This window comes from Pteropus alecto, unplaced genomic scaffold, assembly GCF_000325575.1.
Source record: "Pteropus alecto unplaced genomic scaffold, ASM32557v1 scaffold171, whole genome shotgun sequence".
Lineage (NCBI taxonomy): Eukaryota > Metazoa > Chordata > Mammalia > Chiroptera > Pteropodidae > Pteropus > Pteropus alecto.
The window spans coordinates 7,205,789-7,222,330 of record NW_006431925.1 but is presented as its reverse complement, the minus strand read 5'-3'; the positions used below and the strand labels follow the sequence as shown (position 1 = coordinate 7,222,330).

General features: G+C 38.7%; 1 pseudogene; it reads right to left on the bottom strand.

Annotated features, from left to right (window-relative positions):
- Nucleotides 1–5,697: 5,697 nt before the first annotated feature.
- LOC112475574 lies at nt 5,698–5,816 on the bottom strand (annotated as a pseudogene).
- Nucleotides 5,817–16,542: the final 10,726 nt, after the last annotated feature.

Sequence of the window (16,542 nt, the reverse complement as noted above, 5' to 3'; positions counted from 1 at the left end):
ATTATGGCCAGCTGCTTCTTAGAAATAAGAACTCTGCATTTACTGTAGGTACTAGTTAGTATTTCCCCCAGGTCTCCCAGCCAGGTGTTTCTCCTGCTCCCAGTAGTGTGCCTTGGAGGTGGAGATCATCGTAAAATAGAGATATTTCAAGGCTATGCTAGCCACGCCCCACTATCTCTTGAAGGAGAGGCATTAGTGACATTTAACCACCTGTAAGGGCTGAGCTCCTTCACAGCTGCTGCTCCTTTTCTAAACAGTCAAGCTCGGGCTTGGCGCGTCCTTAAAGGTCAGCCGTTCCTCCCTCCGCCCCCTCCGAAGCTTAAATTCTTTCCACTCATTGCCGGCATGTCTTTTTTCTGCAAGACCACTCTCACCACACTTGAGCCAGACTATGCCCCCTGTCCATGGGGTAGGGAGTGTGGCAATACTCTGCTTAAGGTCTGGACCCATGAGCTAGGTCTTGCTGTGTGTTTTCAGGCTTGGAAAAGGCACAGCTCTGAGATAAGGGAAGGAAACTCTAGCTGCACAGGTGAGGCACTTTGGACATTCTTGGGTAAACGGTGCTGCCTTTGGGGTGATAAGAAGCACAAACGGGCACGGAATGCTGTGAGCAGCTGAGCACCGCTCTGGGTACTGTGTATTTGTGAGGTAGGCAATTTTCTTAGATGCAGAGAGAACACTGGTTGCTTGGGTGTGACACGACCACCAATACTTTGTAGCAGCTTGGCAGATGGTAGGGAGGCAAAGTGGTATATAGGAATAATGTGAACTTTGGGGTCAGGCCTGGTTTTAAATTTCAGTTCAGCTGTTTCTAACTGCAACCTCTGGAAGGTATCTGTGCTTCAGTTTCCACCTCTGTACCCTTGCCTCCACTCTAATGATTATATGATAATCTGCTTAGCATTTCCTGCACACATATGTCTGGGCTCTGCTAGCTTAGAGGTTTTAGTGCCCCCAGGACAAATGCACGGTGATATTTGTATTAAATTTGGATATTGAGAGAGCTGCTTGGTTATTTGTGGCTTTAGGAGTCACTACCAGGTAAATGGGCAAACGTGAATGACAACAGCACAGCCCAGTGCTGAGTGGAGACTGGAGTGATTGCTGAAACTGTCAAGGAAGAGTTGGGATCAATGTTGCCCAAGGAGGATTCAGGGAAATAACAAATGCAGGACATCCACAGCTTCTCCGGGTCCGTCCTTGGACTACCGTGCTCTGAATAAAGGTCGTCAGGCAAGATTGCCGGGGGTTCAGCTCCATTGTCAATGAGGGTTTAGGATACTGTTCCAGGTAAAGAGCCCTGGACAGCTGTGGAGCTGGTTGGAGGAAAAGGGACTGCAATGGAGAGCAAATAAGTCAGACAATTACCAATTTACTGCCTCACAGCTCCAAATCTGCCCTTCATTGCCTTGATAATGGAGCTAGATGCTGTAAACATTTCTCCTTTGCCATCCGGCACATGATGAACTTTGTCAGTACAGGTTGCTGCTGGAGGGGCGTTGCAGGAGGAAAGAAAGGGGACCCTTCCTGTTTGCAGTTTGCTCCTATTCTGCTTGCCCCATGGTCACCTGTGGAATATGTATAGAACACACACTGAGTGGCCCCTATTAGCCTCTTACAAGTTTTATTGCCAATGTCCAGCCCATGTGCTCTGCCTGCGGCACCCATGGGGAGGCTTGCTGACCACCAGCCTCCACTCACCCACTTTGGACCAGCAGTGGCCCTGGGCACCTAGAGTGCTTCTCCACCATCCGGAGGACTGCAGCCTTGCCCTCTGGAAGATGTGAACCTCAGCCTGGGGAAGGGGCCACCCTTCTAAGTTTGTTCCTCCTTTGGCTACTCTTCCTCAGCTCTAACATATTCTTCATCTGTTAGTATAGACTCTCTTGCAAATCTCCATATTAACCATCCATGTTGAAATGCCTGTGTAATTACTGTCTCCCACCTGGACTCTGAATGATACAGAATTGGTACCAGGAGTGGTCCCAGAAGATAATTTCTCCTTCCCTCCTCTTCCCCTCCCCCAAACACACAACACATATACCCAAAAATGGTGTTTGGGGATTAGTCTGGGCTCAAGTGCAGGGCTCAGCTCCTTGCCAATGGAAAATGGGATGCCGATAATCTATGGCATCATAATTACTCAAGCTGTCACCTGTGGTTAATTGGAATGCAAGGTCAATGGGAACAAATGCCTTAGAATCGCAAGCAACTGCTGGACTTGACTCTTATGGCAGTAATGATGACTACAGGACTGAGAAGTGGGGTGAGTTGTCCTGCATATACTAAAATATCTACAGAGAGAAAATGACAAGCTCAGGCCTTTTAGTTCAGCTCGTCATGGTCTGACTATAGAAAGTCAGTAGCCATAGGACTGATATTGTTGAAATCAGATACAAAATTTACTTGTGTAGCTTGTTGAATTATGATTGCTAAATTTTTAGTGTTGCTGTTTCTTATGTTAAAATTAAGAACACTGGGAAAGAATGGGATTCTGAAACTTGGAATGGGAATGTCTGGTTAGATTTTGATAAAACTAACAATCTTGAGACCCCCAACTCACCCTGAGCTTTCCTAGCCAGTGGAAGCTTGCCTTCTGATATTGGAAGAGACACACCTTCCTTTGCTTGAAAACACTGATAACCTCATGTGGGGGTAGATGCCTTAAAAGGGGATGATCATTCTCAAGGCCAGTTACCAGTAATTGTTGCCAGTAATTAGTCCTATAAGTAGGGTCAATTCTCAGTGTGCCTCAGGGACAGGATCTACTATGACCTGGGAAGAAATAACTTACACAGTAAAATTGTAAGACTTTGCTAACACATCAGGAGAAACCTGGAGAATATGTATGAGAGTGGATTCCAAGGGTGTCAGACCTATTGGAGTTATGGATTTTCCTCTTATGTTTTTTACAAGGTCTTTTACTTTATGCACTTTGAAGTTCTGGGGATAATGTACAACTCTTCGTGACTATAATGATTTTTGTAGATTGTAACTTTTCAAAAGTAGAAATATCCCTCTTTGTTTCACTTAGTGATTGTCACCTTGAACTCTATTTTGTCTGAGATCAATATTCATTTTCTTTTAGTTAGCATTTTTCTGGTATGTGTATTTTTATCAATAAATTTTCAACTTTTTGGAGTCATTTTATTTTAGGGATATTCTTGTGAATAATCCATAGCTTTTTTCTCCTTCCTACAAACCATCTATTATCATCGCTGGTGTGTTTGGGTTGACATGCCGTATTTTATTTACCATGCTTCTTTTCTTGTTTGTTTTGTTCCTTTCCTGTCTTTGATTCATTTTTTGTTTGCTTTTGTTCTTGTCTCTCCCCCACTTTCTTACTCTAGAGGTTCAGAAACGTTACACTGTATATTTTAGTAGTTAACATTAAATTTTTGGCGTGGATCCATCCTCTAGAGATAATGTTTCTATCCTCCAGAGTTAATCAGAATCTGTAGCTTTCTTCTGCACAAAATAATCATGTTTGCACTTCTTTCTTCCTCTATTCCATCTACCTCTCACATTAAGATAATCTCAGATGATAGTTCTTGGTTTTTGTTTTTGTTTTGTTTTGTTTTTTGTAATGAAAAATTTTTAGAGTTTTTTTTATTTGCTTGGTTTTGTTGTTTTGGTTGCCATTTTTTTTTTTCATGTCTGTCTTTTGGATTCATTTTTTTTTGGCAAGAGAACATTCTATAGTGTTTCCGAATGTGTTTATGGTGCTAAATTGGAATTTTCCTCCTCTCATCTGAATGCTACTTGGGCTCCTTGATCTATCAATAACTGAGATTTATGTTAAAATCTCTCACTATGAATGTGAACTTGTCTATTTCTCCTAGTGATTGTGTCAATTTTGGTTTATATATTGAAGCCATTTTAGTAGACAGACACAATTTTGGAATTTTAAAATATCTTCTTTGAATTTTTTGAAAAGTCATTTAGAAATAAATCTCTGGTAATGTTTTTGTTTAAAATTTGTCTCATCTAATATTTATAGAGCCATCTGAGCTTATTTTAATGTTTATTTTCAATCTTTTAGTATCCTTAGGTTTAAATGTGGCTTTCTCATGTATTGCATGTAGTTAGACTTTTAACCTAGTATAAAAATTTTTGTCTTTTAAATGAATAAGTGTTTCAGCCAAATTTTCCCCAACTTTCTGTTTTGAAGAATTTTAAACCTACAGAAAATTTACAAGAATAATAAATACCAATTAGACTCACCAATCATTAACACTCTGCTACATTCTCTATATGATTATGTATCTATACAAATGCATATGTATATGTACCTAAAATTCACAAATATATGTACATATATACACATAGCTACTTTTGAACTGGATGAGAGTTGAGCCTTTTTCTCTTAAGAACATGGATATTCTCTTGGACATTCTCCTACCACAATATAATTATCCCTTCTGAAGTTTTAGGAATGATACAATATTATCATCTAACACAAAGGCCACATTTGGATAGTCCCAATTGTTCCAAAAAGGTCTTTAAAATTTTTTTCTCCATGCAGGATCCAACCAATGGTCATGAACTGCATTTAGTTTTCATGTAAGGTAGAATAGGTCCCAAGCTTCTTTTTTTCTTTTTTCTTTTTTTACTTTTTTTCTCAAAAAAAAAAAAAAAATCCAGCTCAGTTGTTTTGCAATGCATCCCCCTATTTGCATTTGTCTAACTCCTTCCTTGTTCATGGTTAGGTCCAGGTAAACATTCTGTCCAGAAAATGACAGTGTGTTCTCAGTGTGCTATGTTAGGGGTGCATGATACAGTTTGTCCCATTATTACCAATTAGTTTGATCACTTGGTTAAGGTGGGTGTCTGTCAGATTTCTCCACATTATGCTCCCCAATAATCTCTTACCCAATATTTTATCATCCATTGATGATTTTTCTTGTTGTAAAATAATGACTTGCTATTTCTATCATTCCTTCTACACTTATTAGTAGGCATTCTAAAGAAAAGCTTTTCCTTCTCTCTTGCCCCACCATTTTAAAATAAATATTTAAAATCAGGATGGATTCATGAATTATTTTGTTTATTCTATTCTTGATATTATTCATTTTGAGGTTTAAGTCATCCCAGATTTGGCCATTGTGAACTCTTTCACACTCCTGTGTCAAGGTATCCTGAGTCCTTTGATAGTACCCGTTAGTTTTCGAGTATTTCTTTACTTTCTAGTACAACAAAACCTTCTAGGCTTCCTTTTTACTTCCCCTGTCTCAGCCGTGAAATCAGTCATTTCTCCAAGACATCATAATGTCCCTTTACAGTGGGGAACAGTATTCAAAACTGAGATCTGGAGACTAGAACTGCTCCTTGGTACAGAGACATAATTGCTTCGAGGTATTTTCTATGGAAAGAGCTAAGAAATCTTGAGTTTATGCTGAAGATATGCCTAATTCCATTCTAACACCACATGTTTTTCTCTGCTTTCATTCGGTATTTGTACCTTTCTTCTCCCATGGTGAGAACCTGGGTTCCCAACAATGTATTTGCTCAGTCCTGTGATAATTTCAAACTATTTCATAATTGCTTCATCAGCAACAAACTTACTAAGTCAAGTTTAAGGTTTCTTTGCAGTTTTCTTCTTTTTATTTGTTTATTTTTTAGGAAAGGCAACCCTTGGTTGACCTCACAGATTACAAGAATCTTGTCAGCTTACAATCCCTTATTTTTTTATTTTTATGCCTACAGCACCTGGTCTTCCTCGGTGGTCTCCCATCCAAGTACTAACCATGCCTAACTCTGCTTAGCTTCCGAGATCAGATGGGATTGGGCTTGTTCAGGGTAGTATGGCTGTATGTTTTCTTTTTTAAAAATTGAAAAATTTTCAATTACAGTTAACATACAATATTAGTTTCAGGTGTACAACATATTAATTAGACATTTATATAATTTATGAAGTGATCACCCTGATAAATCTAGTACCCGTTTGACACCACCCATAGTTATTACAATATTATCGACTATATTCCTTATGCTGTACTTTACTTCCCCATGACTATTTTGTAACCAGTTTGTACCTCTAAATCCTTCCCCCCTGCACCCATCTCCCCAATGTCCCTCCCATCTGGCCACCATCAAAATGTTTTCTAGATCTGAGTTTGTTGCTGTTTTGTTTATTTTGTTTTTAAGATTCCACATATAAGTGAAAAAATATGATATTTGTTTTTTTCTGTCTGACTGATTTCAAATAGCATAATATCCTCTAGGTCCATTCATATCATTTGGATCACAAGATTTCATTGATTTTTATGGCTGAGTAATGTTCCATTGTATATATGTATCACTTTTTCTTTATATATTCATCTATTGATGAATATTTAGGTTGCTTCTTATCTTGGTTATTGTAAATAATGCTGGAATGAACATATGGATGCATATGTCTTTTTGAATTAGCATTTTGAATTTCTTTGAATAAATACCCACAAGTAGAATTACTGGGTTCTTCTTTCTCTCTTGTTATAGCCTTTGTTTTTAAAGTCTATTTTGTCTGATATAAGCGTTGCTACCACAGCTTTTTGTTTGTTTGTTTCCATTGCTATGAAATATTTTTTTTCCATTCTTTTACTTTCAGTCTGTGTCTTTCAATCTGAAATGAGTCTTTTGTAGGTAGCATATGTAAAGATCTTGTTTTCGTATCCATTCAGCCACCCTATGTCTTTTGATTGGAGCATTTAATCTATTTACATTTAAAGTAATTGTTGATCGATATGTAGTTTTTGCTATTTGATTACTCATATTTTTTGCCTTTTTTTTTTTCTTAGAGAAGTCCTTTTAACATTTCTTATAATACTGGTTTGGTGGTGATGAACTCCTTCAGCTTTTTGTCCACGAAGCTCTATCTGTCCTTTGATTCTAAATAGTAGCTTTGCTGGGTAGAGTAATCTTGGTTGTAGGTCCTTGCTTTTAATCATTTTGAATATTTTGTGTCAAACCCTTCTGTTCTGCAAAGTTTCTGTTGAGAAATCAGCTGACATTCTTAGGGGAGCTTCCTTGTAGGTAACTAACTGCTTTTCTCTTGCTGCTTTTAAGTTTTTCTTTGTCTTTAATCTTTGGAATTTTCATTTTGATGTGTCTTGGTGTGGGTCTCTTTGGGTTCCTCTTGTTTGAGACTCTCTGTGCTTCCTGGGCTTGTATATCTGTTTCCTTAACCAGGTTAGTGAAGTTTTCAGTCATTATTTCTTCAAATAGGTTTTCATTCTTTGCTCTTTCTCTTTTCCTTCTGGTACCCCTATGATGTGAATGTTGGTATGCTTGATGTTGTTCCAGAAGCCCCTTAAACTATCTTCACTTTGGGATTTTTTCTTTTTAGTGTTCTGATTGGGTGTTTTCTGCTAACTTATCTTCTAAAAAGCTGATTCAATCCTCTCCATCTACTCTACTGTTGATTCCCTCTAATGTATACTTCAGTTCAGTTATTGTATTCATTTCTGACTGGTTCTTTCTTATGTTTTCTATCTCCATTTTTGTTTCCTATTTCTTTGTTGAAATTCTCACTGAGATTGTTGAGCATCTTTTTAACCAGTGTTTTGAACTCTGCATCTGGCAGATTGCTTGTCTCCATTTTTAGTTCTTCTTCTGGAACTTTGTTATTTTCTTTTATTTGGGGCATATTTCTTTCTCCCCATTTTGGCTGCCTCCCTGTATTTGCTTTTATGTATTAGGTAGGGCGGCTATGTTTCCAGTTTTAGTAGAATGGTAGCCTTATGTAGTAGGTGTCCTGTGGGGCCCAGTGGTACAGTCTCCCTGGATGCCTGAGCTGGATGCTCCAGCTGTGTTCCTTGTGTGAGTTTTGATTGCTGTTGAGCCTTGATTGCTGTTGGCACATCAATGGAAGGAAGTGGCCCTCAGGCTGATTGGCTAGTGACTACAGTGGAGGAGCTATTCTGCAGAGTCTGACCCTACTGAGCAGGATTTGCTTTAGAGGGACTCTGGTGCATGCCCAGTCTGCTTTTTGGATGTGTCTTTTGTGGAGGTGGTTGGACGGTGCTTTGGTATGGTCTGGAGCTGGTCACCAGGTGTGTTGGTTCTGAGACCTTTTGGGGAGAGGCTACAGTGAAGGCCAAAGTCAACTACTACTTGTGCCCTGCCCAGGGCCACTTGCAGAAGATTTGCACATGATTGCCACTTGTTCTGGGCTCGGAGATGCCTGGAAGAGGCTAAGCTGTGAACTGAGGCTAGCTGCCACTAGTGGCGGGCTTGGGGCTGCTTAACGAGAGGTACAGGGCATGTCAAACCAGATGTTTCTTGTTTAGAATTTGTGAACTTTCAAGAGATTTTAGGAAAGTCCACAGCATGAGCCAAGACAGGCTGTTTGTATAGAAAAGCCACCAGAATTGGCTTGGGTAGGCCCACAAGTTGGGTGGGATAGGGTCTCAGGGAATCACCAGGTCATGGTGATCAGTGTGAGCTAGGTTGATGGAGACTCAAATGTGGTTCCTGCCTGTATCTGCTGGGTGTGGGTAGAGCTCAAAAAAGGAACAATGGCTTTGCCATCACTTCTGTCTGGGAGTAAGCTATTCCTCCAGCCCTCACCCTGAAGCCAGACACTTCAGTTTTCACAGCCAGAGTTGTGGGGACTTCTCTTTCCAGCATTGGAAGCCTGGGTTGGGAAGCCTGGTGTGGGGCTGAGACCTCTTGCTCCTCAGGGGGGACCTCTGCAGCCTAGAAAGCCCTTCTGATTTTTAACTACCACATGTGGGTGTGGGGCCAGCCTGTTCTGTGTCTCTGCCCCTCCTACCAGGTGGCTTCTTCTGTACGTCCTTAGATATAAGGCTTCTGTTCAGCTAGACTTAATGCAATTGTCAATGATGGTTGTTATGTAGTTGTAATTTTTAGGTGGTTGTGGGAAGACTTGAGCACAGTGTTAACCTACTCTGCCATCTTGACTGGAAGCTCCTTTTAATGTTAATATTGTTGTTAGCTGAGGACCAGTCTTCAGTGGCAGGCTGAGTGCTCCAGTTTTTAGAAGGGAACCACTGACAAGGCATGAGGATACCTTCATGCCTACAGACTAGTCTGTGATCTGGGGTTGAATGGCAGTAAATATGGGAGCTGGAGCAGTCCATTTACCCTAAAATTTCTTCTGGGTCACAACCTTTTTAGCAGCAGCCTGTCTTTCCTTTTCAATCTCTTCAAGATCTCTGTGGAAGTCCTTTGCATTTTTTTTCCCCCTTAGACTAAAGTGTATTCTATTGAGGGTGTATTGTCAGGGTACTGTGTTCAGAAATTTAATTTTTCCTTCTATGTAATTATATATCAGTGTGAATGAAGCTATGGTTGGTTTCTTTTGTTTCTATTTGCATTCAGTCTTAGAGTTTTCTACATTCTTGTTTCAATTTATTTTTTGCATGCATAAAACATTAACATGGTTGAAAAGTCAAAACTGTATAAAAGGGTATACTTAGAAGTCTCATTCCCTTCTCTATCCCTTCCACTCCATGGATACCAACATCCGCCACCCCTGTAGGCCATTGATTTTATTTCTCATTTATTTCTGTTTAATTTTACAAAAATAAATGTGTGTATTCTGACTTTTATACAAAAAATGACATACAATTTTTTGTATATTTTTCACTTAAAAATATATTCTGAAAATCACCCTGTATCAGCTCATGGAGATTTTCCTCACTTTTGTACATTTCAATTAAATTAAGTGTGATCTGTTTCATTTGGGTTTAAATCTAACATCTTATTTTGTGCTTTATACTTATTCTATTGCACTTTCTTGTACCTTTAAAAATTTTTTTATAACTTCATTTTCCCTCTACTAGTTTAGACATACTTTTTTCCATTCCTTTTTAGATGTTATCCTAAAAATTACAACATTTATCAAAGTCTAAAGGTAACTTTACTCTCTTCTGCAATGACTTTCTATATTTAAACTTGTAAGACCTAGTTTATGTATATAATGTTTGTTTAGATAAACTCACAAGTCCTTCTCTCAACCCTGATCTTCAATTTTGGATCATATTTGCTTCTACCTGAAGGGCATCTGTTAGATTTTCCTGTATTTGGGTGGCAAACTCTATTTTTGTTTTCTTAAAATGTCTTTATTTCACCTTGCTACTAAAAGTATTTTCTCTGGAATGGAATTTTTAGGTGAACAATAATCTTTAACACACCAAAAGAAAAGATCCCGTTTTCTGTCTTGCAGCTGTCAGTCCAACACTTAAGAAAATCTGTTAATTTTTCTCAGACTTTATTTAGGAGTATCCTTCTTGTCTTCGGTTTTCTGTAGTTTTCCCATGATGTGTCTAGGTATGAACTTTTTATTTTAAATTCTGGAATTCATTGAGCTTCTTGAACCTGGATTGGTTATAGAAAATTCTCAGACATTATCTCTTCAAATGTGGTTTCTGTTCCATTGTCTTTCTCTGTAGGGACCCAGCTGCATACTCTTGACTTTGTATCTGTACCCCCTTCTTATCGGCTCTTCTGTATTTTCTGTTGGTCTCTCTGGGCTACATCCTAGATAACCTTCTTTTGATTTTTATCCCTCCTCACGAATGTGCCTGGTCTACTGTTAACTTATCCACACCTCTTAACTTTGGTTATCAAATTTTTTCAATTCCTGAATTCTATTTGGTTCTCTTTCTTATATGCAAGATCACTTGATGAACATTTTCTGTTCCTTGCAGATGTTTTCACATGCAAGTTCAGGTCTAATGGGAGCAACAAATCGTCTCAGTACAAAAGTGGCATCTGTGCTCATTTATCTCTGAAGTTCCTTTTGTTCTGGCTATTTCTAACTACATCTTAGTTCTTCTTTTAAGTCTTTTATTATTTTTTAACACTTTACCTAGAGATTTTAGGTTCATTTTTGTTTTGTTTTCAAAAGGACTTTCCAAATATCCTAGCCCATTATTACAGAGAAACTGAAACCTTATGGTTTCTTCTGACAATTTCTTTCTTCCTTATTTCTGACTTTCAGAGGGTGCATATTCTTCAGTTTTTTGTCTTTTGTCTGCTCATAGCCATTTCTTGTGACTCTGCCACTTAATTCCTATGTGACCTTGGGCAAGTCATTCGACCTCTATGTGCCTCAGTTTTACCTGAAAAATGGAGATAACAGCATCAACCTGATAGTGTAATTAGGAAGATTGAATGTAAAGCAGTTAGAGTATTCAACATACAAGTAACAATTGAATGCTTGCTGTTAGTAACTAATATTTTCATTATTTCTGAATAGTCTCTAGGCTTTTGTGTTTTTCCTGAATCAAGAATTACTTTTTGGTCAAAATAAGTGAATATACATATACAAATATACATATTTATTTTTGTTTTTACTTATTTCCAGTATTATTGCATATTGTAAGTCTTAAAAGAATTTCTTTTGGTACCTAAACAAATTTTGTTCTGGAAGTATTTGGGACTGTCTTTTTTCTAAAGAATAGTTATTTGTACACACATAGATCTCTATTAAATCATTTTTGTTAATGTTAGTTTTCTATATGTTTTAGTTTACTAGACCTGAAAATCAGAAATTCTCTGCAATATTTCCAAATACATGTATTTATTTTGAATTTAGGTTTTTTCTTTCTTTCTTTCTTTTTTTCTTTTTAAATACTACTCTGTAGTTAGTGAAGTCCTCATCTCTGCTCAGGGAGATAATTTCCTATACAATCATCCTCTTTCCTCTTGTCTTTTATTACTGTTTTCTCTGAATCCCTGAGAGTTGAAATTCGATTTAAGATTAGGAAGCTATTTCTAGGAGCTGGAGGAGCCCTTGCTGGAGTGAGTGAAGAAGCTATGCTCCCTGTCATTGGATTGGCACCAGCAGCAATGGATTGTCATGTTGAGATACTGTAGTAAGAGGATAGTAGAAAGTCTCTATTAAGCTTGCTCTTATTTTTAAACCACAATTTTCCTTTGGCTTCAAATAATATAGCAACTTTCCTCTTCCTCTTGGCAGCCCGAGGAAGCCCAGAGAACCAACTAAAAATAAGATTTGCATGAAGATACATGAAAAGGTAAGCACTCTCCCAAACCCTACTGGTCTGGGCAGCCTGCTCTCTCATGGGGCATCTCTTCAGAGGTTCTGTTACTAAAGCACCAAGATATAACACTGCAGACACCGTGCCTGCTTATTCTTGGGTTTCCATGAGAATTTTCACTCTTCGCACTCTACCTGTGAAAATTGCGAGGCAGCAAGGAGATAAAAGTGTTAGAGGATGTGACTGTTTTCTTGCAATTCTTTGTGTTTCTACCTACACTGAGCAAAGCAGCTTTCCTGTGGGAATTTTTTTTTTAAAAGCAAAGTGTTCTTGTCTTTGTTTCTCTGCCTACATTATTAGTAGTAATGGAATGGCCCAGTTTTCTAAGGCTGCAAAATCAAGGGAGCACAACTTTTGCATTTAACTGCCTGTGCCGAACCTCCCGCTTTGAAGGCCGTCCCCTTCAACTGAAGGACTTTCAAGGTTGCTCAGTGCAGAGTTTGGTACTGTACCAGTGGAAGGAGCTGATTTGCTTCCAGATTTTCTCTTGTGAAGCTCTGCACTTTCATTGTGGACGCTGCTTTTTTTTTTTTTTTGTATAACAATGACATCCTTGGCCTGCTATCAGCTAGATTTGTCTTTTTGAACTGTTGATCCAGTTGTGGTAATGGATTTGTTCTTTCCTAGTCTTGATCTAGAAACTAGAGGATATCTGAAAAACAATACAGGAGGAAAACCTTGACTCTCTTGTCCTAAACTGCTAAAAGCTTATCTGTTCAACACAAAATTAAATATTATCTCCATTTTATCCTTTATCTTAATTTCCCATGACACTATGCTATAAATTTCAAGGAACTCATCACAAACTGCTTTTGTAGCTATTGTGAGCATGTTTTATTTTGCTTGGTTTTGTATATCTCTTTGGGAAAACAAAGTACCTCACTGAATATCTTTTATAAAGTAGTTGATTCATAGTTGTTGCATAAGTGATCAAATCTGAAGTTTTGTTGCTGTTTAGCAATTTACTGTCACCATCTGACCTAACCAGCCACTGGATGAAATAGCGTATTTTCATTAGCTTTCCTCTTAGGACTTGTGTGTGTATGTAAAAAAACAAACAAACAAACTTTGTTTTGTTTTAAAACATGATATGGGGTTCCTTTTCCAGATATCTGAGGGCTACGAGTGAAAACCGCAAACATGTGCCTCTGCAACTCCCTTTTTCTGTTTCCCATGGCTTATCCTCTTTTGATGGACTATTTTCTTGTTAGTTTGTAACAGCAAGTAGGTTGTAACAAGTAGATTGTGTGCCTACTGACAGTGTAGGCCCAAGAGTCATTCTATTGTTTTGACCATTTGTCTCAGCCACTTTATGTTTCAAGTTTAACTCTGTCAAAGGTCTTGGGTGCCAGCACACTATAGCCCCCCAAAATAATAGATGATCATATGATCAAATTAAGATTCCACTTACATGTAAGTCACTTATACTATCACATATGGAATGAAAGAGTTTCTTTAGGCAGTGACTTGGGAACTTTGTTCAGGTCTCTATTTAATTATTCAACTGGGATTTTTTGAGCATGATCAATATGCCTTGCACCACTACATATACTATAGAAAATACAGAAAAAGTAGGTTCCCCTGAAGGAATGTCCAGTCTAGTTGGTTAGGCAACATATATCCATAGGAAATACAGTGCTCCCCCCCTTATCCAGGGACGATATATTGTAGGACCCCCAGAGGATGCCTGAAACAGCGGATATATATGTTCTGTTTTATATATACATACAAACATCTGATGAAGTTTAACTTATAAATTAGGCACAGTAAGAGATTAATAGCAACTAATAATAAAGTAGAACAATTGTAACAATATACTATAATTAAAGTTATGTGAATGTCATCTCTCTCAAAATATCTTGTACTATACTTACACTTCTTTGTGTGATGACATAAGATGATACAATGCCTGCGTGATGAGGTGAAGTGAGGCGAATGATGTAGGCCTTGTGATGTAGTGTTAGGCTACTGGAAAGGTTACTTGAATACAAGTGCTACAATACTATGACAGTCCAACTGATAATGGAGACGGCTACTAAGTGACTAACAGGTGGAGAGCATATACAGTGTAGATACGCTGGACAAAGGGATTCACATTCATGTAGGATGGAGCAGATGGCGTATTTCGTCATGCTACTCAGAAAAGCATGCAATTTAAAACTCATGAATTGTTTATTTCTGGAATTTTCCATTTAATATTTTTGGACCATAGTTGACCATGGGTAACTGAAACTGCAGAAAGCAACCCCTGAGATAAGGGGGGACTGCTGTATTCAATGAATGAGATAGTGGTATATGAATGAACATTACTGATTACTCTAAAACTCTTCATCAGTGGTCTTTGTGCCAAATCTTCATGAAGAACAAATTGGGGTTGGGAAAGCATTAGTCTCCTCAGTGCCTCTCAAACACTGTGTGGCTCTGGTGTGATTTCAGCTGGGAATCAAGGAACACTCTTTGTCACCACAAATTTTTTTGAAGCTTTGGGAACAGTAAGTAGTTAGCACTCTGGGAGCCTCAGGTTGACAGTGTTGAGACAGCACCCTCCTGTGGTGTATAGGAAGCCAACATCAAGAGGAGGCTGAGGCAAAAGGACATGAGCACGCTTGTTCCTGAGTATGTATGAGGCTCCCTTTAGGCAGTGGTTGTCCAGGAATGAATGGGAAAGATGAGATTTGCACTAGCAGGTGTGGTGATGATCCAGGGAAATTGGGATATTAATGTTGTCTCAAGATTAATTGAGCCCACAGGATGGTGGAGTCTGAGAACATTTGGGTTATAGTCACTTAAAATAACTCACGTCTATTCTTTCACCACTTCACATCTAGCCTCTTATATGTAACAGGCTCTCTACTGGTCTCCTTTTCCTTGTCTTAGTCTGCCCCAATCCATTTCGCTCCATTTTAATTTTTGTTCCAAATCTCTATCAATGTCCTTTGTCATATTAACAGAAACTCTTGAAAATAAGATGGGCACACTCATTGGAGCTTCAGGATAGAAGTGATGGAGAAGATGAGGATGGTGTGAGCATGGAAACTCTTCCACCTTATTTTCCTATCCTCTTTTCACCATTGCCCCACAGATAAACAAGAGGAAATGGGACTCTCTCGACAACTCTGGCATGTTAGTCGAGTTCAACCCCATCTTTGGCTTGTTTGGTTTTAAGTTCACTTAAAAATATTCAAATAGCACTGGGAGTTTAATGCTGTTTAACTAATGCTGTTTAACAGCTAACATCTTAACTAAGGTAAAACCTGCATAAAAATTGGAAGCAAAAATTTGCACTGTCCACAGATTTTCAAATTTGGAATCACATCAGTATCCCAGATGTCTTAGGTTGGCTACCGTAGAAGCAGAGCCTGAGACAAGGATTCAGACACACATATTTTATTAAAGTAGTATTCTTCAGGGGAAAACTGTAGAGGAGCAAAGGAGTGGAATGAGGAAGAAAAAGAGGCAAATCAAGGAATATAGTTTCAGGGAAATTGTAGCTTAATCATAGGGTAGGTGAGGAATGGTCATAAATGACACTGTTTTGTACCCCATGCCTTGTAAATCTTTAGCAATGTTGATAGAAGTAAAGAGATGAGGGTCATAGCCTTCTAGGCAAGATAGTTCTCCTTGGCTGAGAGCAATTTTCCATAAAATGGGTGCCTCTGAGCTATTATCAGCTAATATTTGTAGCAGCTGAGGGAATGAGTACACAGCCTGGTAATCAAATTTGAGTGGGACAGTGACAGTGTCTACTACAGTCCACCCTATTCAGATTCACTGCTTCTCACATGAAGTTCATCTCACTAAAAAAATAGATTCTCCAGGATTTTGGTTGGTCAGAGTTTCTAGGAAAACATTCAGAGGACGGTTAGTAGGAAAAGTATAGTCCCACTGATGCTGCTGGGCCTGAATTCACAACTAACACACATCATCTCCCTCCTTTACTATTCATTCTAGAGTCTTCTCACCCTCAGCTATCACTTCTAGTGGTCTAGATGGCTTATTTGGTAGGATAATCCAAACTCATTTCTGAGGAATCTGAGCCCAAGAATTAAGCTTATGTGTCTCTTTTGTCAGCTATGATCATAGAGAACACCCTCAGAAGGTCATAGTTGTGAGCCAGATAGAGAACACCCTCAGAAGGTCATAGTTGTGAGCCAGGCAAAAGGCTTCAGTGCCATAGTGGTAGGTGTCTGGGAGTCTGGGCCACCTGTTCTTGCATCTTATTTGTGATCTCTAGACCTGTTTGAGCCTGATCCAAGATGTGCACTTGAATATCATGGTGGATTGCTTCTGAGCCTATGTGGGTCATGGTGGGCATTTATGGTACATGGTCACTTGATATCTCATGGTAAGATGTCCCATCTCTAGCCTGTCAGGAGCTATTTCTCAAATGGTGTATAATTCCCTTTATATCCTATACATTCAGAACCCTAATGATCTGTGTTATGACTCTTCTCTTGGAATTTGCCCTAAACTTACCCAGATACCTTTTCCACTTCTAATTCCATTTAATCTACCAAATAGTATGGCCCAC